Below are 27,343 nucleotides of genomic sequence, written 5' to 3'. Positions count from 1 at the left end.
AAGCCTGGCTGTGCCAACCTGGTTTCCAGTCTGCACTGCCCTCTGCGACCCCTCAAAGCACCTGCACCTGCTGATCCACAGGCCCTCAGAAGGCTGAATGTGCAGTCATGGCATCTGACACCTGTAAGCAGGTGCTTCCATCTCAGATGCATGATGGACAGGAAACCACTCTGGCTTCTGAAGACTAGGGTTGATGACTCGACTCTGTCACCAGTGCCTATGTGACCTTGGGCCAGCCTCTCTCAGCCTCAGCTTCCTCATCTATGATTCATCAGGGAGCTAAGAGTCCCTTTCAGTCCAGGACCTTGCATTTCCTCTATGAACAAGTATTTATTTTTAGCTTTACTGGAGTCTAACTGACAAATAAAACTGTACTATATTTAAAGTATACAGCACGATGATTCCATATATGTACACACTGTGGAAGGATTCTCTTCATCAAATTAATTAATGTAACCATCACTTCACATATTTCTCCTTTGTGTGTATGCGTGTGTGTGTGTGAACACTTGAGTTCTGCTCTCTTAGCAAATTTCAGTTATAGAACACGGTGTCATCAACTACAGTCACCATGTTATACATTAGATCAGATCCTTGTAACTGAAAGTTTGTCTTCTTTTACTAATTTCTATCTTCCCCACCCCTAGGCAACCACCACTCTACTTTGTTTCTGTGGGTTCACCTTCTTTTTTTTTTTTTTTAAGATTCCACATGTAAGTGATACCATGTAGAATTTTATGAACAAGTAAGTATTTTTTGTTGAATTATGGTTGACCCTTGAACAACACAGGTATGAACTGAGTGAGTCCACTTCTATGTGGATTTTTAAAAAATAAATACAATACAGTACTGTAAATGTGTTTTCCTATGATTGCTTCATAACCTTTTCTTTTCTCTAGTTTATTATAATAATATAGCATATATGTAATACATATAACATACAAAATATGCATTAATCAACTGTTCATATTATTGGTAAGGCTTCCAACAGTAGGCTATTGGTAGTTAAGTTCTAGGAAATGAAAGGTTAAACATGGATTTTCAACTGCTTGGGGGTTGGTGTCCCTAACTACCAGCTTGTTTGTTCAAGGGCCAGCTGTACCTTGAAATCAGTGGTACATAATAATAACCATTATTCATTTATATTTATGATTTTAGGCTCTATTTTGACTACATCATTTTTTTAAGATTTATTTATTTGAGAGAGAGAGAGAGACTCTCTGTGTGTGTGGGGGGGGGGGTAAAAGGGAGGGGCAGAGGCAGAAGGAGGAGAGAGGATCTCAAGGAGACTCCCCCTGAGCACAGAGCCCAGTGTGAAGCTCGATCTCATGACCCTGAGATAATGACATGAGCTGAAATCAAGAATTGGACACTCAACCGACTGTGCTACCCAGGTGCCCCTCAACTACATTATTTAAAATCTTTGTGACAACCCTTTAAAAAGAGATTTATAAAAATCATGCCTGCTTTTACAGATGGAATGGACAAGCAGTCTCCCTGAGTCATATAGCCAGGGAGGGAGGAGCTGGTTAGGCTTCAAACCCAGACAGTCTGACTCCAAAGCTCAAAGTTTTTCACTTCAAGTCTCTTCCTCCAGGACTCTTTCAATGATTTTCTCCTCCCTAAGTTTGCCTCCACGCCCCAACCTATTGGCCCAGAAACAATGGACTATTTCTCCATGCCAACTTTCTAAGAGCTTCCAGAGCTTATGGGTGTCCCTCCCAGAGAAGGATCTGGGAGTCCACTGCACGTTGCCGAGAGAAGATTCCACCTCCCCACCCCTCACCCTCACAGCTATCTGAGCTCATCTGAGAAGAACAATAATAGCAATATCATATGACACTTAACTAACAATGAACAATTTATCCATTGCTGTATCTTATCTTATGAACTCATCACAGGAATCCCATAAGTAAAGTGAGGACTGATTTTATGGATGAGGAGACTGAAGCTCAGGAGTTTCCCTGCCCATGATTACATACTTGGCTCCAAGTACATCGCTTCCCTCCTGAGCCTTTGACACATCATATTGAGCTAGAGTTTGGGAAAATCTCTCAGGGATATGCCTTAACTAAGTTTCTCCTCATGTTCAGCAAAGAGAAAGGGGTGTCTCTGGCCACTAATAGCTACACACCCAAGTGTCACTCAAATGGAACTCTGGACTTGACCCTAAAGAATCAATTGGTGGCTGGCCTTTGGTGATGCTATTTTCAGGTCCCCCATCAGTGCTCTCATATTCCATTACAAAGGTTTCCTCCTGTGTCCAATGAGCTTTACAGTACCTCAGAATACCTCTGACAACTTCAGTGACCGATGCTCACCAGATGCTGCTTGGTCTCATGTTCTTACATGGGGATGAGAGAAAAAACACACCAGTACCCATTGGGAACTTACCAATAGTTCACAATGCTGATGACTCTCCCTGTCTGGAAAAGTGGAGGAATTTCAATGGAGTGATGTGGAGACTTTGGTTGGTTGACTGGTTTTGATTTGGAGGTCATTTGTCTGGCTTTGGATTATCTGATGCTTACCCTTCCTGTCTTAATCACCCCTATTTCTTTTTCTAATCCATGTGTCACCAGGAGAAAGAAGTGTAAACATGTGAGGTTGCGGTTTTCAGCAAATTCATCAGGAATCAATGCCAAACCAGGCTTTGCCTGAAAACCAGTCTGGTACCGAGAACAACAGAAGGAGACAGAGTTACATTTCTTGTAAACCAAGAGCTTTGATTTTCATTTTGGCACATCGTGGCTTTGGTTGTTATCGTTGTTGTTCTGGGCTGAGGGATAGGCTTATTTTTCATAGCTGGGTTTATGGCTTAATGTAGTATTGCTTCTTGAAGCTTGCTGAGTACATTCTATTCAGCTTACACTCAGAGCCATTAAGAATTTTAGCAATCCTTTATCCTCTCAGAATGATCTTTCTAAATGCAAATGTGATTGGGCCATCCTCATTTGTGATAGTCTGGTAAAAAGTTACTTTGCAGACTTAATGATTGGATTGATATTTATTGGGTATTCCAGCAGCACTGTGAGATAGCTGGCCACTGTTTTGATTGGTTTAGATCCAAACCATATAGGTCATTAAATATTTTGAATATCACATCTACTTATCAACCTTTACTTCTACCCTCACCGGGATGGCACTAAGTCAAGCTATTCCAGAAAACACCTCATACCTTGAACAAACCAAGATCTCTTATCTTCTTATAACTTTGCCTTGGAGACCCCCAGCCTTCCCCAATTCCTCTCATCCTTCATTGACCTCAGGTCTGTGAGGCCTTCCCTCACCCCTTCCTCTGTCCCTTTCCTATCTCACACACTGCCATTCTGTCCTCTTGGATTCCATAATACCAATGACACTCATATATACAACACCAGCGACTATAATAACACCAGTGACTTAAGAAACACAGCTTTTATCCATTCAAAAGAAAATGTGGTATATATACACAATAGAATATTACTCAGCCCAGAAAGGATGAATATCCATCAATTGCTTCAATGTGGATGGAACTGGAGGGTATTCTGCAGAGTGAAATAAGTCAATTGGAGAAAGACAATCATGTTTTTACTCATATGTGGAATATAAGAAATAGTGAAAGGGACTATAAAGGAAAGGAGGGAAGACAAGTGGGGGAAAATTAGAGAAGAAGACAAACTATGAGGAGCTCTTAACTCTGGGAAACAAAGGGTTGCAGAAGGGGAGGTGGGAGGGGATAGGGTGACTGGGTGACAGGCACTAAGGAGGGCACTTGATGGGATGAGCACTGAGTGTTATACCATATGTTAGCAAATTGAATTTAAATTAAAAATAAAAAGAAACACATTTTTTTCACTTCAGGGGAAAAACATCCCAAAGAGTCAAGTTAATACCATCACCAAGAAGCAAACTAGGAAAGTATGCCCTTCCCATAAGAGAGTCACAGAATCCCAGCATCAGAAGAGATCAAGGGTCCTCCCTACTCCCTTCTGCAAAATCACTGATAGATGTTTTTTCAACTTCCAATCAAGCACTTCCAGAGATGGAGCAGTCAGTGTTTTTTAGAAAGTTTTCTTTATATTGAGCAAAAGTTGACCTCATACTCAACTCTACTTGTATGCCCTTGGTCTGCCTTCTAGAGACACAGAATACATCTACTCTCCCATTCTGCTTGATGGCCCTTCAGGTATTTGAGGAGAGTGCTCCTCTGCCTTCTCTCCTTCAGAAAGACTAGAATTCCAGAATCATCCTTTCAGGCACGTTCACAAGAAGATCCTGCCCTGACACATAACCCAAATGTACCACTGTTATGTTATTTTCCAAGTGCTCGGCACCAGGCTATTACTTGGGGAGAAAAGAAATACATTTTACTCTAGAGTTGGTTAATTTAAGCAGAAGTAGTACATTCCCTTAAATATAAGGTTACAAATTAAGAAAATAAAAAATAAAAATAACAGGAGGTATTTCTTAGAGACAGGAAAAGCTCCATACATTCTGTGATAAATCTAGCAGATTAAGTTTAGCGGCAGCTCATTATTTGTGAAATGCTATGCCTGCTTCTAGAAAAGGGACAATGAGGCAGCCAAAAGATAAAGCCTGTGTGTCTCTTGGAGTTCACACACGCTTGCTTAATTTAGGAAATTCCTAGGAGGGGCCACTGTGGGGAGCTGGAGACCACTCTGAAAGGAAACCTAATTCCAGAAAATTAAGTATGCATGTGATGGAAGCAGGCTGGGCACGGTCTGGATCTATTTTGGAAAATGATCCCGGTATTTTCCTCCAAGAATCTACTCACTATAGACATATTCTCAGGTATGGTTTAAATGCAGTTTTGCCCAGAGGCAAAGCAGTGGCCTCACACACCCTGAAAGCTCCCTCTAGAGGTTCAAGTGTGCAGCTGCCAGCAGAGCTCCTGGGCCTGGAAGCCTGCCCTAATGTCCAGAGGGGAATCAAGAGACATACAAGAAGTTATCATTTTTCCTGTTAATTAGAGCCACATCTGTTGGTTAGAAAAAAAAAATTAGGGAACAAAACAGAACTTCTCCATGCTCCAAATAAAGCAAGGCTGCTATTACTATTATTAGCACCATTTATAGACTAGGAAGCAGGGACTCAAAGGAATTAAATCCTTTCTGCAAGTTCATCGAGTTCATATGTGCTGATGTTAGGACTTGAATTCTAATCTGCTTCTAAACACAACAAAACAATGCTTTCTCATCAGAGGAAACTGGACTCTGCAAGATTAATGAGTAGTTCTGACCACCCAATAAGCAAGTGGCACCATTAATGAGAGGCATGATTGAGTGTGTTGCATATGATGCCTGGCCAATGGTGAATTTTCACTGAAAATTCTCCCCTCTAAACTGACCACCAATCTGACTACCTGTGTCCTGAGTGTGTCCTTTCAGGCACAGAGACCCCTGAGAGGAAGTCCATGCAATTCGATCTTTATATCCTGTCACCTAGACCTGTATGCTCCCTATACTGGGTGCATGGATCAAAGAATGATTAAATGACATTGGCTGTCTTCTAAGAGCTTATAATATGCTAGGAATGTTTAAGATTTGTGCATACACACACACACACACACACACACAGCCCAGTATAATTATATTAGTCAAAAGTGAGTTAAAATATATTAAAGTTATATGCCAGCAATTTCATATTCTTCATTTACATGAAGCCAGGAAAACTTGCCTCTATACAAGGAGACATATCCCAGAATGTTGACTTGCAAAACTGTTGCTCATAGCAAAAATTGGGAACTAAACAGTCCTCAACAGAGGCCTGGAAAAGTACATTTCAGTTTGCTGATATAATGGAATATTATGTATGGTGATTAAAATAAATGGTCTGAAACTGTATTACATGGGTAAGTCTTAAGCACAATAAGTAGAAAATATAATGATAACCGTTAACATTTATTTAACACTTCTTAATTGTCAGGTAGAATTTTATGTGCTTTGCATGTATTAACTGATTTCGTCCTCACAATGAACGCTTGAAAGGTAGATATTATCACCAAACCCATCTTAGAAATGAGGAAGTTGAAGAATGATACCTACATTTGACATAATTGCTAAGATGTTTGAAGATATGCAAAAAGACCATAATTTAAGAATATACCCATACATATTAAAACATGCATGGGAGGGGGATCCCTGGGTGGCTCAGCGTTTGAGCATCTGCCTTGGGCCCAGGGCAAGATCCTGGAGTCCTGGGATCAAGTCCCACATCGGGATCCCTGCATGGAGCCTGCTTCTCCCTCTGCCTTTGTCTCTGCCTCTCTCTCTCTCTCTGTGTCTCTCATGAATAAATAAATAAAATCTTCAAAAAATAAAACATGCGTGTGAATCATTAAATACCAAATTTATCATGGTGATTGCCTTAGGGATGGTGAAAGGGAGGGAGCTATGATCTAGGAGGGGAATAGAGAGGACCTCAAATGTATTTACAATGCTTCATGTAATGGCTGCTACATATTCTTTATATTTATACTCTTCCTATGTCTGAAATATTTCATAATAAAAAAAGACCAACAAGCAGAAACTAAATACCTAAATATTAAATAGGCTCAAGGTAAGGAAACATTATTCCTGATATTGAATAATATTAAAATATATGTGTATATATATATTAACATGTCTATCTTATAAGATTTATATATAAAATATATATATTAAAATTAATTAATTTATTTGAGAGAGAGAGAAAAGGGAAGGGGCAGAGGAGAAAGAATCTTAAGCAGACTCCATGCTGACCATGGAGCCTGACATGGGGCTGGACGCAGGGCTCAATCCCACGACCCTGAGATCATCACCCTGATATCATGATCTGAGCTGAAACCAACAGATGGAGGCTTAACTGACTGGTTTACCCAGAGGCCTGCAAAAGAAGCATTTAAACTGGACTAGCAAATGTCGAAATCAGAGTGTAGGCCAGGCGAGGAATGCCGTGCACAAAAGTGGAAGGTGTAGCGAACTCAGAAAGACATTCTTCTTTCCATTCCAAGACCCCTGGGAGGCCCAGTCTGAGGGACTCAGCCCCTGGACTTGGTGGCTCCGCTTTCTACGTGGCCTCATTTCTGTGGCTGGAGAAGTGGGGAACTGGGAGGCAACAGCGTCTCCTTCCAGGGTGGATGGTGGGGGGTGGCGGGGCGGGAGCAGTGGGAATGCTTGAATTGGATATCTTGTGGCTCTCTCTCAGATTGTGTGTGTCCTGGGGGGCAGTGGGGCTTGTCTGCTACCCCAAAGCAGACTGGCTGGGATGTGCAAGTCCATGTTTATAGGCATGAGTAACGACTGACCTGAGTGTCTGCTTTTGACTTTGGGAAGACATGATGGGGACTCGCTGCAACTCAAAACCCAGACAGTGACTAGCTGACAGTAAGGGATAAGCACTTTATATACCAGAACTGAACCAACTATTGGTCAGAAAGCCCAGGGCACACTGGAAGACCTCTGACAATTCATTCTAAGGTGGATGTGGCTCTGGGTCTGGACAGCCTCAAAGTCCAGATATCACCCCAAGCCAGATGACACTGTCCTGAACTTGGGCTTGACTCTTCACCCCCCACTCCCAGCTCCACCCTTGCCTCCACCTACCCTTCCAGCACCTGTAGTACCTACAGGGACTCACCCTGCTGACCTGTTCTCACTGGTTGTTAACTGCTTGGGTTCTGGATTAGAAAACCCAAGACAGCATAACTTCAAGCCTTAGACCACTTTGCCAGAGTCTCTGGGGGCAAAAGCTGGTTTCCCAAATACACAGAGAAGTAGCTTCTCAAAAAACACTTGTTTGACTGATATAAATGAGTATCTGGCTGGTGCTGCATTCAAATAAAGAAAGGCACTGACTTGTCATGCAATGGGAAGATCTGGAAATTAAGTCTGAAGACATGGTTGTGAATGTTGGCTCTTCCTCTGCTTCTACACATTTGATCTTAGACAAGTACTCAGCTTCTCCTAACCTCAGTTTTCTCATCTGTAAAACAGAAGCCACAACAACCATCACCTAAAAGGCCATCATGAGGAGCAAAGACAAGAGTGCTGTTGGCTGTTCACTCTGTGCCTAGTTCTGTGCTTGAGATTTTGAGACAGAATCTCATATAAACTTCTCAGCACCTCTGAGAAGGACCTGGGGAACAGAGGGCATACGTAATTTGTCCCAGCCCTACAGCTCATCAATTGTGGATCTGGGATTCAAAGCCAGGTCTGCCTGCTCCAAAGACATATAGCACTAGCAGTTGCAAAGTGCTTTGAAAATATTATTTCTACTACTCGTGAAGAAGTTGCGAACTCATCTCAACTAGGTTAAAACATCTTTTCTTGAACTGGCCTGATTAGGGATTAATTTAGATCCAAAATACACAGGCTAGGGGATCCCTGGGTGGCTCAGCGGTTTGGCGCCTACCTTTGGCCCAGGGCGCTATCCTGGAGCCCCGGGATCCAGTCCCGCGTCAGGCTCCCGGCATGGAGCCTGCTTCTCCCTCTGCCTGTGTCTCTGCCCCCCTCTCTCTCTCTCTATCATAAATAAATAAATAAATCTTTAAAAAAAAAAAAAAAAACGCAGGCTGGATTACATCCTTGCTGTGAGTCCAAGCCCCCTTTTGCTCCATATGAGCAGTCTGAAGATCTGTTTTCCTTTCTGTCTGGACACTCAGTGTGCCAGGCTGGACATGAAGGGCTCCCCAAAGCAAGAACAAGAACAACCTTCCTGGGGGAACCTGGGTCTCCCAATCTCCAGAGTGCTGCTCTTACCTTGAACCTCAATTTTTTGTCTTCACAGCTTCTTGGCAATGGTCACCAACGAGGTGCCTAAGGATTTATTTTGCAGTCTCTCAAAGCTAAGTCCTCAAACCCAAACATTCTCTTCACTTGCCAAACACTTCCCTGAATTAAGTTCTCTGGAAATTAAGCTTTTCAATAGCTTCTCTGTATCCCCTAACCTAGGAACAGTTCAAGCTACTGGTATTATACTGGTATTATTATACTGGTATTATTCTTAATATTGTATCAAATATTAAATGTTCAGTGCTGAGTTCTATAGCGCTTGCCACTTCAGATAAATTAATGAGCTACTTCTTCATATAAAGTCTGAAATATTAAATCATGTCACATGTGACCCAAGAGAACTTTTAGGATTTTTCACCAGAAGAATACATCCACTCTGGCAGAGCCACATTCTTCTTTTTATGTGATCCAGCTTGAAAAATCAAGAGCTATGGCCTTCAGCTGGAGGTCCTTTTGGGACATGTTTTTCGACTTTCAGAAACCCAAGCTGGAATTCATAGACTGTTCTTCCCCATGAACAGACATGAGTGAGCTTCTGGCCACATTTAGACACTACACATATTTTTCAGTCATAGTTTCAGAAGCTATAGCCTCTGGACAATTGGAATCACAGTGTTTTAGAGTTGGAGGTTGCCCGAGAAATCATTTAGCAGAGCATTCTCAGATTCCTGGTGAATAAAAACTAATGGTTCGATCACAATCCATTATATTAAAGACCATTCATTGGGTACCTGCTATGTGCCATGCACTTTTTTTTTTTTTTTAATTTAGAGTAATCTCTACACTCAACATGGGGCTTAACTCACAACCCCAAGATCAAGAGTTGCATGCTCTACTGACTGAGCCAGCCAGGCACCCCATGGGATGCAGTTCTAAGCACTTTATAGGTATAACTCATTTTGTCCTCTCCCAAATCTCTTAAGGTAGATACTGTTATTATTCCCATTTTATAGGAGATGGAACAGAGAGATGCGCAGAGAGTAAAATCATCTGTCCAAGGATCAAATCCAGGCTGTGGGACTTCCTTGACCACTCCTTTATCTCCTGATTCAAGATCACAGAGCTACTAAGTGTTCACCTCAGCCTCAGTCTGGAGTCAAGTGGCTACAGGGTTGCACTCTGCCTTTGGAGGTCTGTCAAGGTATGGGAGTGTGTGTAGGGGGATGCTGACAGTGGTGTGAGGTGGGTAGTGGCAGACCATCTCCTTCCTCTTCCCAACCCCCCACATTCAGAGAATGTTTGCATTCCAATCTTGGGCGTGCTGTGGTTTGGGGATTAGCTACAGAATGAGGTCTAATTCACATGTCTTGTTCTCAAGGACTCTTTCCTTGAAAATATTGTTTTTTAAAACAAAGCAAAATGTAAACATCCGAATTGCATGCATGTATGGAAAAGTAGAAGGAAGTAAAATTTACTCATAATCCTACCACCCAACAACGATTGTTGACATTTTGGTATATTTTCCTGCAGTCATTTTTGGGCAATGCACACATTGTTAGCCGTGACGGTGACAAATACAATGTTGTATCTTGCTTTTGCACTAAATATTATCTATACTAATATTTACCTTTTATAAACATCATTTTAAAACATATATATATATGCATATAAAATGTTATATGTCATACCATTATGGGGATGTGCTACAATTTATGTAAATATTCCTCTGTTGTCAGGCATTTATGTTATTTTTTTTAAAGTTTTATTATTTTAAGTAGCACTAAAGAACTTTTTTTTAATTAAAACTTTTACCATATTTAGGCATACTTCTCTTGGAAGAATTTCCAACATGAAAATATTGGAACTTCTCTTCACCTGAACATTAGGAATTCATTAGGAATTTCTCTGTGCTGACATTAATTATTGAGCTGTCAACTGTCAATATGGAAATAAGTAAGTCATCATGGGATTTCTAATTATGTTACAGACTTAAATGAACCTCTGCCTTTTGTGTTTTTCCAAACCACGCTAGCTGTAGTTCATTCTCAGGTAAAACGGGCAAACAGAAACATGATCCTTATCTATAACATAGGCATGGATGAAAGAGACCAGTATCAGGAAGTGTTTAAGCACAAGGATCCTATCTCTCTGATATGCTTTCAAAAAACTCATAACCTCAGTCTAAGCATGAGAAAATATTAAACAAACCCAGTTGGGGGGGGGGGGGTAATTCTACAGGATACCTGGGTAGTATTTCTCAGGACTGCCAAGGTCGTAAAAGCAAAGACTGAGAAACTATCCAGAGCAGACAGATTAGGAAGACATGGCAACCAAATGCAACATAGTTCCCTTGTATTGCATCCTGGAATAGAAAAGGGGCTTTAATGGAAAAACTGATGAAATCCAAATACTGGAGTTTAGTTAATAGCAATGTATCAACATCAGTTTTTCAGTTTTAATAAATGACCCCAGATATGTATGATGCTAACCTGGGGAAAACTGGATGAAGGGTATCCATGAACTCTCTATACTATCTTTGTAACTTTTTTATATATCAAAAATATTTCAAAATAAGTTTTTTTTTGTTTTTGTTTTTTTAAAGATGAAGTACAAGGGTTCTGGAGCCAGTCTGATTTGGTTTTGAGTCCTGGATCTGGCATCTGTTACAGCCGAGTGACCTTGGACAAATTCTTTCTTTGAATGGTGGTTCATCTACATTATATGAAGAAAATGATCTACCACAGGGGGCTGGCTGCAGGTCTTAGCTGTAATAATGGAGATAAAGCACTTAGCATTATTCCTGGTACGAGGTAAGTGCTTGATAAATGTAAGCCATATGATTATTTTAATTCATCTGAGGATTCTTCTCTCCAAATCTTAGTTCCCTCTAAGGTAAGAAGGAATTTTTATGCAAAGCTACATAAAAAGTGGAAAATTAAATAGCCTCATTAAAATTTCAAACTCAACACAAAGGAGACAACTGTTATGTGAATCTGGAAACAGTAATTGGTGTGGGCTTTTGGGTCACTGCTCTTGTTTTCTGCGTAGCTATTGGGTTGTTTCCTAAGGTAGGTGTAGTGAGAAGATGCAAGGTTTTGAAAGGAGACTACATTCTAGCACCAATTACCCAAAATAACCAACTTACAAATGCCCATTGTGAGACATGGAATTCTTTCATTTGAACTGCTTAGAAAAACAATCTTGTAGCGAATTGAAAATGGTCTGTGCTTGGCCTCTACCCAAAGGCAAATTATTTTAGTATGAAAGTCTAAGGAAAATAATTTAACCACAAGCTATGTGAGTAGGAAAGGAAAAATAACCAAAGGATAAAGAAAAATACACTTTGGCTCTATCATATATAAAATTTCTTTTTTGGGTGCTAAACTGCAGCACAGATGTGAAACTTGATCTACAAGGTAGGGTCCAAATGACAAAAAGAAAATAAATAATCCAAGATCTAAAAAATATTCTGAGATGTCATTAAACTTCAGTGAAAGACTATGTATGGGTGTGACCAAAGCCCATTATTCAACACTGCTGGTCCTAGCCTGAAGTCTAGCACCTGAATTCAAATCCATTTCCAAGAGGTAGAGTCATAAATAGCCTCAGTTTCCTCAATTCCAGAAATTGTGATAAGCATATCTACAACATAAGATTCTTTAAGAGACAATATAAGGATTGAGAGAGCGTGAAAAATGCCTTGCACAGAGCTCACATACAGGAGACAATAAATACTACCTAGATCTAAATTTGAACATACACAATACTGAGCTGGTCACATTTATAACCTTGTTTCTAATGTTAAGGAATCTGCAATTTTGTTGGTGAAAAAAACTATTCATATGAAAAATCACAGAATAATATTGAAACTGCATGCTAGAGGGTTAATTTCAGTGTTGGAAATATGGTACCAACCAATGTCAGCTTTCTTTTGGCTGCCAAATTTGACCTTACTTGTCAACACGGCACCTTTGAAAAGTGGAGAGAAGTAAGAATTTGGATCAAATACCATACATTAATTAGGGGTTTGGTGTAAGCCTGATTGGCTCGCTAATACTCTTCCAACTCTGGGATTTGCAGTAATTCATAGCAACATTTCCAGGGAAGGAGCTCTTCCATGTAAGTAAATTTTCCAGTCTAACTAATTATGCCTTTTTAAATGCTAAAACTTCAATATTTCTGAACAAAATTAAAATTGTGTACATTGTTTCACACTCCAGACTACAAACACGTATCTTCCTTTAAAGCTCTAGCACTAAGCACAGTGCCCACCACCTACTAGGTGTGCAATAAACAGTTCCTGCTGAACTACAGCTTATGATATATATTCTTATCTTCTTAAGTAGTGTTTGATGAACATGATTCAACCTTATCTTTATGACCACAATCATCATACCAAATGCAATAAATGTATAACATTTCATGTGAGTGAAGTCGTCTGGGGCTATTTACCCTCAAAAAATGGTCTCAGACATGTGATCTAATTTTTCCAGCTTGTTTTTAAGTTTTCCATCTCTTCTCTTGTTGTCAAGGTATCAGTGAATATTGCTAGCTGCTGTCACGTTGCCACCTTTTAGAATCTTCCCTTTCTAAAAAGTCGTAAGCTGGGAAATCAGAGAGCCTATTTGTTGGAATGATATCTAAAACTAAGGGCCACTATGCTCTAAGGGACTCTAGGGCTGTCTTCAGAATAAATCACAAGTGTTGTGTTGCATGGGGTCTTCTGGTTGCTTAGCTTTCATTTATTCATTAAAAAAAAAAAAAATTTGAGTGCCCTTTTTCTGTGCCAGTCACTTCTAGGTGCAATATCAACAACAACAAAAAACTGATACAAAAGTTTCTACCCCTTTTAAAGGATATTTCAGTTGGGAGAGAAACAATAAGCAATAAACATACTAAGTTAACAAAAACTTATATTAGCAATGAGTGCTAAGAAAAAAAAAGTCAAATGTGATATGGAAGATCTGGAGTGAGACATGGCAGGTAGAGCAGGTCATGGTATTAAAAAGATTGGTCAAAGTTGGCCTCTGAGAAGGTGGACTTAAAGGAGAGAAGAAGGGAGGTTGCCATGCAGTTATCTGGAGGAGCCAGGTTTCAGGCTGAGGACAAAGCACAGCAAAGCCCATAAAGCCAGAATAGAGAAGCAAGGAGATCGGTAACCAGGTAGCATGAGCAAGAAGACAAAGAGGAAATGAGACTGGTCTGTGGAGAGGACAAGCAGGTAGGGCCTCATAGGCCACTGGATTTTCTTTGTGAGGCAGAGGCCACGGTTCCATTTTATGGATGAGACCATTCATCTGAGTTGTTTAAGTATCTGAGAGTTTAAGTATCAGTTTATGGCATCAGTGACCACTGTTAGGTCTCATCATATTGTCTCCTTACAGGGTCTTCTCCTTTCTAGTATATTAGGATATATGTCTTCTCTTTTCTAATACATCAAGCTTTATGCAAGAGGTTTCGGGGCTAGTATCTGAACTCTGATTGTTGGATTATAAATGCACTCCTCTTGCCATCATGCCATACAGTTGCTGTGGGAATGTCAATCACATGTAAGTGAACAAATGTTTAAGGAAGTTGATCACATGATTTATTTGCATATTGATTTTACTGATTACAAAGGAAAGGGTCACCTTCTAGGCATCTCTACCAGGTAACACACATTGAGGAGTTAGTTTCAGCTACTTGTGTACCTTCACATAATACATATTTTTCTGGTCAAATATTTTATAATTCAGACATTTTACTAATTCAGCCAATCTTTCTGCCCTCCAGGGCCTTAGGCCAATTTCCTGAGGTTTTACATAATGGGCTCCATCTGACCCAGGGCCACTTGTCTTAGTACATTTTCCCATCAGAGTGTGAGGTTTCTCAGGCCTTGTGATTGGTTAAATAATGAAACACAGCCTAAGTCCCTGACTAGGCCTCCTTGGAAATACAGTCTGGGTTTGGATCCAGGACATAGTTGGATGTCAAGGGAACTCTTCCAGACCTCACAAAGAAGTGTCCAGAACCAAAATGTTTCTGTTTTAAGTCCAGATCAGAATATCAAAACCCACCTACTCATGCCAGTTCCAAATTTCTCCATAATTGCTTTGGGAAGATTGTTTGCCTGCTTAAAATATTCATTTCCCATCCCGACACAATGTTCTTTGAGGTTAATAAAAGGGGCAAAATCACTATTTTCAACAATTTCAACCCAGTGCCAATGGAAGAAAAAAAACAATGTTTTTACTAGCACAGAATTCGTGGAACTTAAGAAAAATAAAGGTCAACTGTACTGTATTTTTTTTCTCCTTAGACTTGCTAATTTGTAAGCATCATCCTTAGAATTCTTAAACAAAAATGCAAAACTTTGAATTATTTACAACTGGTCTAAGAATTTCTCTTAAGTAATCAACAGGCCAGGCCTGGTTTCAACACTTCAGAAAGGTTTTATTTATATGTTTTTCCTAAAATACCTTAAAATTCAGGGTTTTTTTTCCCCTCTTTTAAAAGATTTATTTATTTGAGAGAGCGCGTGTGAGTACGGCTGAGGGGCAGAGGGAAAAGAAGATGCAGACTCCCCACTGAGCAGGGAGCCTGACATGTGGCTGGATCCCAGGACCCCCAGATCATGACATGAGCCAGAGGCAGAGGCTTACCCAGATACTTCACCAACTGAGCCACCCAGGCAACCCTCCTTTTTTTATTTTTAAAATAGCAAATCCTCAAAGTTTAAACTTGTCTTTATAAATAAAGCTGTATTCAAATTTAAGCTGACCTAAAACATAAGTTTAAGGTCAAGTTAATCCAACCTCTTAGCATAATTGAATAATGAAGATTTACAGGGTTTTCAGTACAAACATTCAAATCATAATTATAATCCAGATTGGAATAATGGGAGAGAGGGAGAAAATTAAGAAGATCAAAATATGATAACAGGGGCATCTGGGTGGCTTAGTTGGTTGAGTGTCTGCCTTTGGCCTAGGTCATGATCCCAGGGTCCTGGGATCAAGTCCCTCATCAGGCTCCCTAATCGGCAGGGAGCCTGCTTCTCCCTCTCCCTCTACTCTCCTGCTCATTCTCTCTCTGTCAAATAAATAAAATCTTTTAAGAAAAAGAACCAAAATATGAAAACATTTGTTGAATGAATTTTTATATAAATTAAAATGAAACCTTTAAGGCAAAAAATGAAATTACTTGTTTCTCCTTTCAGAGAGCTATGAATTTTCAGAGTTTACAGGAACTTTGTGGTTCATCTATTCTAGAGATAACAAGTTTAAACTGGAAGGCTTTAAATAAAAAAAAAAAGATTAAAAAAAAATAAACTGGAAGGCCAACTTAAAGCAATTTGGGCACCTGGGGCACTGTGATTAATGCTGGGAAGTGAGCATAGTGAGGAGTATATGATTTTTTTTTTTTTTTAGATTTTATTTATTTATTCATGAGACACACAGAGAGAGAGGCAGAGACATAGGCAGAGGGAGAAGCAGGCTCCCCTCAGGGACTCCAGTGCGGGACTCAATCCGAGGATCCCAGGATCACGCCTCGAGCCAAAGGCAGATGCTCAACCGGTGAGCCACCCAGGTGACCCAGAAGTATATGACTGATTAATGTTTTGCCATAGCCAGAGGAGGATGGGGCAGGCTGAAGGACACACAGAAGGACATGTGTGGAAGGACATATTCCAGAGACCGTTGGTTGATCCAGTCTAACCTATATATAACCTTAACAAAAGAAATCTTAAGCTGCAGAGCAATTAAGTGTCTGTCACTGGTCACTCAGCTAGTTTGTGACAGAGCTAGAATCAAAGCTTAGCAGTTCGGGTTCTCATTTGGGATCATCCTATCAATTGAAGTCATTAAAAAAACGTACTACACACTTCCCTGCCATGGTAGCTAGATTAAAGGAAGTCGCTGCCATACCCAGTGATGCCTACAGGGTCATGGGCGTGCATAAGGCTGTCTGCTTGTGCACTCAGGGCAATCATGAAATGAGAGTGCCTAACAGTGTCTGCTAAACCATGTGGCTTTCTGGGAGATCTGACAGGTGTCTGATTCAGTCCAGAGTCGGGGCTAGGCAACTGCATTTTTATCGAGAGCTCTAAGGTCTATGGACCAAAATTTGAAAGACACTGGGATGGTATTTCTCTTCTTTCTGCCAGTTCTGTTCCATGGTTTGCCAACTTCACGCTGCCTTCACAGCAGCTCTTTTGCCTGGTCTCTTTCTCCTTCCATCCATATATTTTTAAAGATTTTATTTATTTATTCATGAGAGACACACAGAAAGAGACAGAGACACAGGCAGAGGGAGAAGCAGGCTCCCCTTAGGGAGCCCAATTCCGGACTTGATCCCAGGACCCTAGGATCACAACCCAAGCCAAAGACAGATGCTCAACCACCGAGCCACCCCAGTATCCCCATATTTTTTTGATGGTTGTTTGCCTCTTCAATTTTCGATGCAGCTGTTCTTGTTCCCAGCTCTAGCTTCCATCATCAGCCAACAAGAGTCCCTCTTGGTTATTTGGTGAATTGAGTCAACATGGTATATCTGTCTCTGGAGCCTTTCAGCCATTCCCAACCATTCCCCCTGGAAGCATGGACTCTGGAGCTAGGCTGTTAGATTTGAATCCTGGCTCCACCTCTTGATGACACTGTGAGCTTGAGTAAATGACTTCACCCCTCTGTGCCTCAGTGACCACATCTCTAAAATGGAAATAATAATCAGGTATCTACCTGATGCCATTGTTGTGAGGATTAATTTAGATGGATGAACAAAGAGCAAAGCGCTTAGAACACAGTCTGGTTTAAGGTACAATGTAAGTCTTTGCTGCTATTATTATTACTATTAACTACTACTATTTTTATTATTTTGTTTCATACTGTGTTTGAAGCTACCAGACAGTCAAGAGTCAAATAACCAAGGCACTGCTCTAGAAATAACAGCTTCATCCACAGCTCAATCAATAGAGAATTTCCCAGGGTACTTCCAGTTCAATAGCACACAGTTATCAAACACTCTGGGTATCCACATGTTTCCGTATGGTGATTATAAATGCCTTTTCCTTAAAATAGTAGAGACCTTTGAAGTGTTTGCCCAGCTCAACATCACCACCACTACCCCACATGCCCTCCAGCAGCCATGATGTGCAGTGCGACCTCTTCCCTCCAGCCAGTGACTCAGGGAGTGCCACCCGATTCAGGCTAGACCAATCCATTCTTTCTCTCATAATTTAGTATTGGGACCAAGAGATGGCTGACTTAGTATCTCTTTGAAACTGGCAATTTAATGTAAACTTGGGAGCTGTGGAGCAGCCACATTTCCCACAATGAGAAACTGAGAAGTAGAAGAAATTAACTTATTGGCAATAAGAGAAAAGAAGCTGGAACATTCTGAGGGCCTCCCAGGCCCTGGTTTCAGTATTCCCCCAGGCCTGCCTGAATTCCACTGACTGGATCTATCCCACACCCCTATAGCCTTTGATTCTCTATTTTACTTAATCTAGATCAAGCTTGTTTTAACCAGAAGAGATCCAGTACCTACTTTCACTAGCAGTGACTTTGAAATCTGTGAATTCTCTGACAGGTCTTGCCAACCGAATAAACACAGAATCAACTAAAAACAATATGCTTACCATACAAATATGGCTTTGAGACCACTCCTCTATTTCCCCCCTCCCAATGCCTCATCCAATGAGATGATTGCCCTTAGGTCACACCTAATACAGAATTTCTGGAGCTGCTATTGTTCATAGGAATATCTGAGACAACCAGTATGGGGAACTAAGATCAATTTCCTTGGTTTTAAAATAGCCCATGTAGAAACTGGCCCTATTTTACTTATTACATTTTATTAGTTAGTTGAAAGGTTATCAATGAACGAAGGTTGGTAAAACCTACCACTCTTCTGCCTTTCTCTGCTTTTTCCCTCCAGTTCCTCTGAGCTTCTACTCTGGCACCAGACTGATGAAAAAAGGCATGGCAAATGGGCTGCTCTGAGGGCCAGAACACAGAGTGCCTTATATACTGTTGTGGGGACGTTGGCTTTGCTCTAAGTAGAATGATATTGCAAAAGATTCCAAGAAAAGATAAAATGCAGCATGCAGAGCCTAGCAAGTATTTGAGCTGTCTCAGTAGAGAGAAGGTGAGACCAGAGAGGCAGACTCCTGGGAACCAGCAGAGGAAATGCTAATGGGCAAGAAAGTGGTCTTGAAGTCATGAGCACCATTTAATTTTGTTCCAATTTGCTAAAGGAACACTACTTTTCAATATTTTAAATAAAATATTTTCTTTAGTATGCTCATTGAACACAAAGTCCAAATATGTGAACAGCATGTGGAATAAAAAGTTTAAGAATCCCCGCCCCCATTGCTAAACACCTCATCAGACATAACTAGAGTTAGTTAACACACTGTGTGTCTGAGAAAGCTTTTCTGGAAGGCCCAGCTACCTGGGTTTGGTGACTGTATTTACAGAGTACAGTGATTTCTCTCATGCAGCATGATTAGGGAATGCAGAATTATAGCTGGTCACACATTCTGGATAACCCAAAGACCGCAAGGAACACTATCATTTGTCCAAAATACAGAGAACAGTGGTGAATTTACAGTGCCTCAAGGGCATCCTCAGGAACGTCATGCATCACTGGCTGGCAAGGACTCATGTGCCAGCTCATGGCTGGGAAGAATATAGGCTCCAGAGGCAAATAGATCTGTGTTGGAATCCCAGCTCTGACCGTTAACATTGGCTTACATTTTCTGTGACTCCCAGTCCTCATCCACTTATTCATCCATTCAACAAATATTTATTGAGGGCCTCCTGTGTGCCAGACCTTGTGGCAGGCACACGGGACAAAACGGTCAGCAGGGAGAGATCTGATGTCTGCCCTCATGAAGCTAGTCTAGGAGGGAGACACACACTGAATCAAGATTCACAAACATAAAACTGGAACTAAGGGGCAGCATAGGGTAGTTGGAAAACCATCTTAAGTTCAAAGGCTGGTTCTTCTACCTGCAAGCAGAGTAGAACCTCGAGTAAGTTCTTTCATTTCTGTATGCCTCAGTTTCAATATCTGTAAAATGGGGATGACGGAGTATCCACCTCTGGTGTTTGTGAAGATTTAATCTTGGAAAGTAGAACGGTGCTGGCACACAGTGAGCACTGTGTAAGTGCTTGCTGTTATCAATCATAACTGTAGGAAGAGCTGTGGACAAAAGATACAGAGTGGAATAAAGATACGACAGAGGGTGCTGAGCACATCGTGAAGTTCAGGGAAGGCTTCCCGCACCAAGTATTGAGTGATTATGCTCCCAACCTATCCCCCTATGGTCTCGTGTTGTCATCTGGGGGGTGGGATTCTGCAGCCCACATTTCGTCTTGCAAACTGTCTTCATGCAGGGCTCTACTGAGAGGGTGCTAGGGAGGTGGACTGAAAACCTGGAAGGGAGACAAGGAAACTGCTCCTTCCTGTCCACATCCTGAGGCGCTTCTGTGGGCTTTCCGTACCTGCAAGTGGCACTTGTACTTGCAAAGCTTCTTCACTCTGCAGCCATGGTCCTTCCAGGGCAGTGGCTCGGTGGACAAAGTGGAAGTCTTCCGCTTCTTGGGACACCAGCTCCACCACACCCCACTGCAGACAAAGCAGCACCAGCCGGTTGGTGGCCCCTCCTCAGAGGTCCGGGTCAGAGGCCTCTGGGCCCCCTCTTTAAGTTTCTGAGTTGTAATAATTCCCACTTCTGCTCCTACAGACCCAGGGATGATACCTGCATCTGCCAGTTATTATACCTCCTTGATGACTTAGAGCAGAGGTGGTCATACTTTCTCTGTAAACGGTCAGCAAATACTTCAAACTCTGTGGGCCATGTGCTATCTCTGTTGTATTCTCTTCTTCTTTTTACAACTTCCTTACAACTTTTTACAAATGGAAAAATCATTCTGAGTGCACCAAAGTCTGACATGAGATGGATTTAGCCAATGGGCCATAGTCTCCCAGCCCCACCTTAGAGTCTTCTTTTCATTCTTTTTATTTATCTAGTTAATAATTTTGCACTTATTCAATGGCTTGTTAGAGGATAGCCCCTCAGTTCAGATAAGTGTAAATTCAGTCTTCTGCCTAGACCCTCACCGATACACTTCCCTTGGGATCTGTAGGAAGAGTTAGAACCAACCAGCCGAAGGGTGACAAGAGGCTTTGGTTGTGAGTTGTGGGAGAGAGAGGCATGCCTAGAAGTGCCCTGCAGTGGGAAGGAGCAGGGCTCACCTGAGAACTGCTGTGGTTGGAGCAGACAGACCATGGATAGCACAGACCCTGTAGGCCATGTCAAGGATTGGTTTTCTCTTCCAAAAAGTCCTGGAAAGCCACTGAAGGGCTTCAAGCAGATAGGTTATAGTCTCGTATTTGTATTTTGAAAATATCTTCATGGGTAACAGAGTGTGGCAAGTATCAAATGATTTACTCTTTATAAAACAACTTGTAAATCAAGTACTTGCTCAACAAATTTCAATTTCCTTCTTCTATCCCCTTCTGTATCATGGCTACGAGGACTGTTGCTGGACTTCTGACAAAATTCTAACCGAATTTGCTTGTCCTTTGTGATTTTCAACTTTGGAAGAACAGCTTTTCCAAACTAAAATTTTCTCAGCCCAGAAGCATACAAATATTAAGTATGTTATTTCTTTTATTCTTGCCTTGCCCGAGACCACAAATATAATTTTCAATCAGACACACAGTGAAATGACCAAGGCTCCGAGGATCATGCACACAGCCATTTGGCAAGCACATTCTTGGCAGCTTTTTTGCTGACTTGTGGAGTCTGCCTCTTTCTCCTCACTCAACCTCTAAATCACAGCCTGCAGGACCCCATGAATCTCCTTACATCTTCTCTGCCAAGGCTATCCTCCCCAGCAGATTTCCTGTGCTCTAGAAGCCTGTGTACCTGCACCAAAGGGAAAGTAGGGAGGCTGACCTTCTGGCAAGAGACCCGTGGACTTGCCAGAAAAGGGTAGTAGCTTCAGTTACAGCTACACAAACACAGTCCCCATTTCAGACACAAAACCAGAATGGTTTCTGGAGTAAATTAACATGAAGATATTATCCTTTCCAGGGATGGCCATGTCCTTAGCTGAAGAAGCCCCATCCTCCCCACGTCCAGGCATCATGTGCTAGGCCTTGTGCTTTGCAAGCCCAGGAGATTAAGAAGAATAATCATCGGTCCTGTCCTCCAGATAACAGAGTTTGGGGATGATGGCAAAGATGATAGACGTCCTTTGGGTATTAGCATCTCAAACTCTGAGGGGGCTTGCAATCCATTTGGAGAGTCAAGGTTTAAGTACACAAAATAATTACAAGCTTGTACATAAGAGTCAACCTTTTGGCTCCCACGGTGATTACCATAGGTAGTTAGTATGATAGTTTGGTTTTCAGCCTTGGCCAAGCTCTGTTGCCTGCCCCTGTGTCCAACCTCCTCCCCAGCCCTCCTGGGACCGCTAGAACCCCTTCTGGATCCTATCTTTGGTACAGTAGATATTTAAACAGCTCCAGCCTTACATTCTAAGATACCATTTCTGTTCTTTTCTAAGCAGTGGTTCTCAATTTTGGCTGCAAATCTGAATCGTCTGGGGAACTTTTAAAATGTAAAATTTAAATTTAAAATTTAAAAATTCTGGTGCCCAGGTCATATCCCAGACAAATTGTATCAAAATCTCTGGAGGTGGGACCTGTCATTAGTACTATTTGAAATTCAAATAATTCAGTGTAGTCAAGGTTGAGAACCAACATCCTGTAGTGTGTCTGCCCTTGATCTTGTAAATGATTTGAGAGTAGGGCCTACAATTTGATTCAGACATTAGTCCTCCCTGGAAACTTTCATAATGCTTTTGTTCTGGTTGCCTGTCTAGGATCCCAGGTCCTTTTTAGGTAATGGGTTAGGTGACCAAGACAGGAGGTGGGAATACAGACTTTGGATTTATGTAGACCGGTGTTCCAACCCCTCCACTACATGGGCCTTGACTAAACTATGGGCTTCTGTGCCTCCAGGCTCACAGTGTTACCTATAGAAAAGTCTATAGTCCTTCCTACAAAGGAAAAACTTCACTGGATTTAGAGAAGCCTCCAAATCTAGTATTTCCCATTGGCAAATATGGGATGGAAAAATTCAAACAAGGAGGGTGACTATGGCTGTCACCTGATTAGCCCGAGCATGGAGCCAGTCCACTTTTCTTCCCTGATGTTCTCCACTGACACACCCAACAGTCCTCATAGACAGAAGCCTGTGAGCCACATGCACGCCCCTTGCTTCTACAAAAGCTGACTGGTTATACAGAGAATTCAATGGGCCTGAGTGATGATTTGTCTTTTGGGGAAAGAAAACCCAGGCTTGGAAACTGGAGCCCTACTATCTTTCTCACAGGGGTCATGAGAATGTCTAGCATTTCGGGTTCACGTCCCTGGACTTGTATTCCTTTGTTACAACACTTAGAGCAGCTGGACTATTCCCAGAGGTACGGCTCTATCTATGGAGCTTCAAAACACACTGGAGAAAGATGCCATGCTCGTAATCATTTGTTTTCTTAAAGAAGCCCTTAGCTTTAGAAAACAGTTTTTAAAAACTTGGGAACACTCTCTTAAGCTGAAGAAAGAAGGTTGACCAAATGCCAAGCTTTAGACGAGATGTTCTTTTTCCACGTCAGATTTCCTATTATTTACCAGGAACTGGTACACTTAGACTGGCTACAAGTTCCTTCATCACAGGGAGCTGTAGGCACTGTATGAAGATCAATCACTTAAAGCTTTGGCTTCCCTCTCTGATAGAAACAATGTTGGCTAGTCTACACTGTCTTCCAATCCTAAAGTCAGTTCTGACCATCCTGGGTATCTGCTGAGCCCTGGGTTTCTGATGATGCTTCCAGAAGTCAAACATGGCCCACCTGATACTGGCCCAGGGTGTCTGAGGTTTTAAGCAAAGCAATCATTCTTACCTAATAAGGCAGCTTGCAGAAATCACCCTGCTTGCTGTGCTTACCACCTACCCACTACTGCCAGGCTCCTCCCTAGCCAGCTTTGATGGGCAAGGAACTGCAATCGAAGTTGGATGTGAACAGCCAAATTTAAACTGCTGAAGTTTAATGCTAAACCTGCACCACAACAATGAAGCTGTATGAAACACACGGAGCAGGGAACTGTATCTGAATCACGCCTACATGGGTGCTTGTCTCTGAGCCCCAGAACCCAGGAAGCTTCAGGGGTTCTGCAAACAATGACTTACAGTAAAGATCTAAATCCCCTGAGGAACCTTGTACTGCTTTTATATGTTTTCTGTACAGGGTTTCCCAACAAAGTTCTTCCAATGAAGAGAGCTCGAGGGCGTGCTAACATATAAACAAAAGGCCTGAGCCACCTAGACTTACCGCTTGCATTAATAAAGGAAAAAGGGTAAGCAGGAGAAGTATGGATTTCTGATCATGAGACCCTGACTGAAAACACTTGCTCGAAGAGTTTTATAAATGCTGATGGACTCTGGAGGCTTTGGCCTCCCATTCCAGCGGCCTGAGCTGGACACCTCAGTGGATTTTGTCCCCAGTGACTCTCCTATGTCCCTCATCATGCTGTGGATTGCACTGCTTCTGGGGTTCCATGAAACAGACCACTAGGCATGTGTTTCTGGCCTTTTCTTTGCTACTGAGATTAAGCAGCAACTTAGGCTTCCGAGCCCAAAAGCAACATTATAATTTTAGGTAAAAAACCAAACCTCCCATGGTGTTTACCTCAAACACATCCAAATGCCAAAAAAAAATCAACAGGATGAAACAGATTTGATCAAATGAGGCCTTCGGCTTGGACAAAGCACACTCTTTGGCATCTTCTCAGAATACCAACCTCCAGCATTTCTCCTCCAAAAACTAGGTATTTCCTGAATAATCACGTTAATAAGCGTGAGTGAGCTGTTAGAGGACTGCGGCAGGATTTTCGAAGGGCTTTTCAGGCTGAGGTTTGTGCCTGTATAGTGCTGTCTGGGTCTGTCGGTAGTCGGGAGGCCGTGGGGGTGCTGCGAGGAAGGGATAGTTCACCAGGAGCCCCTGGGGGCAACAGGTCTGGGGCCGTGTAGACCCTGGGAAGGGGCAGGCAAGGCTGGCAGGAAGGGTGTGAATGGAAAAGACACTGGAGACGATGCACTGGCAAGGTCACCCACGAGCCCAGATCACTGTGTAGGGGTGCCAAGAGACTACAGAACAGGGGGCATGGGGGCAGGTGCTATGTACTGGATCACAAGGAGAACAAAATGTGTAATAAACACTTAGAATATGGGGGTCCTGCAGCTTGCCTGGGGAGATAAGGAAACTTGCTGAAGGTCCCACAGCCAGCAAATGACACACCTTGGATTCAAACACAGGGATTTCCAATCCTGAAGCCCGGTGTTTTCAACCCCTGTGCTCTCCAGCCTCCTGAGAGGATGGGGCTCCCCCTCTCTGCACGTCTGAGTCTTGGTGGGACATAGCTCATTAAGTTGGATACAAATTAGAGGCCTCAGTCAGAATTTTCCAAAGCTAAGTCCAGCCCACCCATAAAACTGCCTTTACTTTGTAGAGAATGAAGAAATGTGAAAGATCTAGAGCAACCCTCGTGATAGGAAAATAACGGGCAAGGTGGGGGCTCTGTGTTCCCAAATCCAAACACACATCAGAATATCTTTGACGAACGTGAAAGAACATTCCCAACCCCATTCCAGACCTACTAAATCAGGCTGTGTCGTCTACAGGGCTCCTCAGGCGATCCTGAGGCATCTGGAACCAGTGGCATAATAAAAACAATCTGAGAGAAGGTCTTAAAACTAATAGGTAACAATAAATAATAGGCACTGCACAGTATATGCCTACTCTACGCCAGACACTGTTCTCAGGACTGGATACAAACATCCATTTAATTTAGCGCAGAAGATTGCAGAAGAAGGAACGGAGGCTCCCGGCGGCTAAGCACTTTGTCCACAGCCCCACAGTGGGCCTGATGCCAAGGTCATGGTAATATGGAGGGGGTAACTAATGGAAGTGTGTTCGAGAGAGGCTGGGGGCAGATTGTGCAGCCTGAGTAGAGCCTCTTTCTGGCAGGGCTGCTTCACCAGGGCCTCACAGCTTGCTGGGGACAGAGCTGTAAACAGAGGAGCGAAGAAGCAAAAGCAGACAGCTGGGTAGAGCCAGGTAGCTCGGGCTCTGCTAAGCTGTGTACCTGGGGCTTGCTCACCAGGACGTGATTCTGCCTGCACTTCACAAGCGGATTCATTCATTCGCTCCACCGCCAAATGGATTCATTCTTCCACTTGAACAGGGTTTCCCAGAAAGAGCACAGGCTTGGGAACCAGTTCTCAGGTTCCAATCCTGACTGCACTGCTAACTATCCTGCTTCCTGTGGGACATCAGTCTTCATAATTGCAAAATAGGGAGCTCCCCTGTGCCCCATTCCCAAGGCTCTTCCCAGCCCTGTAGGCTTCGATTCTCTGTGACAACCTGCTGACCCACCGGGAAGGGGGCTGCTGAGGAGACCATGGACAGAACTGCCCTCCCAGGGCCTTGGGTGGCCACAGGAGGTGTGAGTGGTGGTCCAGGCAGGTGGTTTCCTTCAGGGAGACCCATGGTGTGGTGTACTTACACATACCCCTCCATGGGAGCCCCAGGCCATGGCACAGGGCTTGTACTGACAGGAAACACACAGAGGGGCGTGGGCTTTCCGAATCCCCATCGCTCAACCCCCTCATTCATGAGTCAGTCACCACAGCCAAATGGCTCTCTTAGTCACACTCCTCCCCAGCACCACACGAGCCACAGCACCCAGGGACGTGGAGTCAGGATGTTGAGGGTTCCCACAGAAAAATGCTGTGGGTCTCCAATATGCATTCCAGTAGTGACCACTGAGTCACCACTGAGCACTGTGTGGCCTGGCTGGGGGTTTGGTTTCTTAATCTTTGGCTACAGCAACTCCTCTTTGCAAAGTATAAAGTGGCTTTATGGTTTCCAGTCAACTTGTTGACACACAGGAGAGATGTGACCAAGGACAGATGGACATTTAGTTACTTACTGTGAACCAGATACAGTGCCGAAAGCTTTATGGCATTAGCCCACTTCGTTTCCATTAACGATGACATGAGGGGTACTACTGCTAGCCCCATTTTATAGATTATGAGCCTGAACAAAACACACTTAGATGATTTGTCCAGAGTCACATAGTTAAGGGAGGCAAAGTCAGAATTCAAACTCATGTTATGCTGGTTCTAGAGCCCTTCTTGTTAAATGTTATGTTCTACCGTCTACATTAAGTAACTAGAAAATAAGGGTAGAGAGGAGAAATAGAATAAGAGAAGTAAAAGGGAACCAGACAGGACATTGGGACTCCATTGCTATGGGAGAGGTGGAAGTGAGGGAGAGGAATGTGTCTGTCCAGATACCTGGGATATAAATCCAGGTTGATCTGAAATCCAAATGTTTGTTCTCCCCAGGCCAGAGGGCAACAGAACAGTGCGACAAGGACTCTGAGGAGGACAAGAGCATCATGAAAATGTTCATAAACAAGTATCTGCATGGGGGCACCCTGGGTGGCTCAGTTGGTTAAGCAACCAACTTTTGATTTTGGCTAAGGTTATGATCTCAGGGTCATGAAATTGAGCC

At 42.5% G+C, this 27,343-nt stretch overlaps 1 protein-coding gene across 3 annotated transcripts in view; it reads right to left on the bottom strand.

The window, feature by feature from the left end:
• The window catches only part of ME3 (malic enzyme 3), a 293,266-nt gene that overhangs the window by 134,880 nt on the left and 131,043 nt on the right, over positions 1 to 27,343 (bottom strand). Inside the window, exon 1 of one of the 3 annotated variants that reach the window (XM_038568364.1) lies at positions 20,198 to 20,305. The exons of the other annotated variants lie outside the window; for them this stretch is intronic. The gene's annotated coding sequence lies outside the window, so the exon portion shown is untranslated. Of the gene's footprint in view, positions 1 to 20,197; positions 20,306 to 27,343 lie in introns of those variants that run through there. 3 annotated transcript variants of the gene reach the window in all.

Source organism: Canis lupus, chromosome 21 (assembly GCF_011100685.1).
Source record: "Canis lupus familiaris isolate Mischka breed German Shepherd chromosome 21, alternate assembly UU_Cfam_GSD_1.0, whole genome shotgun sequence".
Classification (NCBI taxonomy): Eukaryota; Metazoa; Chordata; class Mammalia; order Carnivora; family Canidae; genus Canis; species Canis lupus.
Note: the sequence above shows the minus strand (reverse complement) of the source record. Positions and strands in the feature narration are given on the sequence as shown.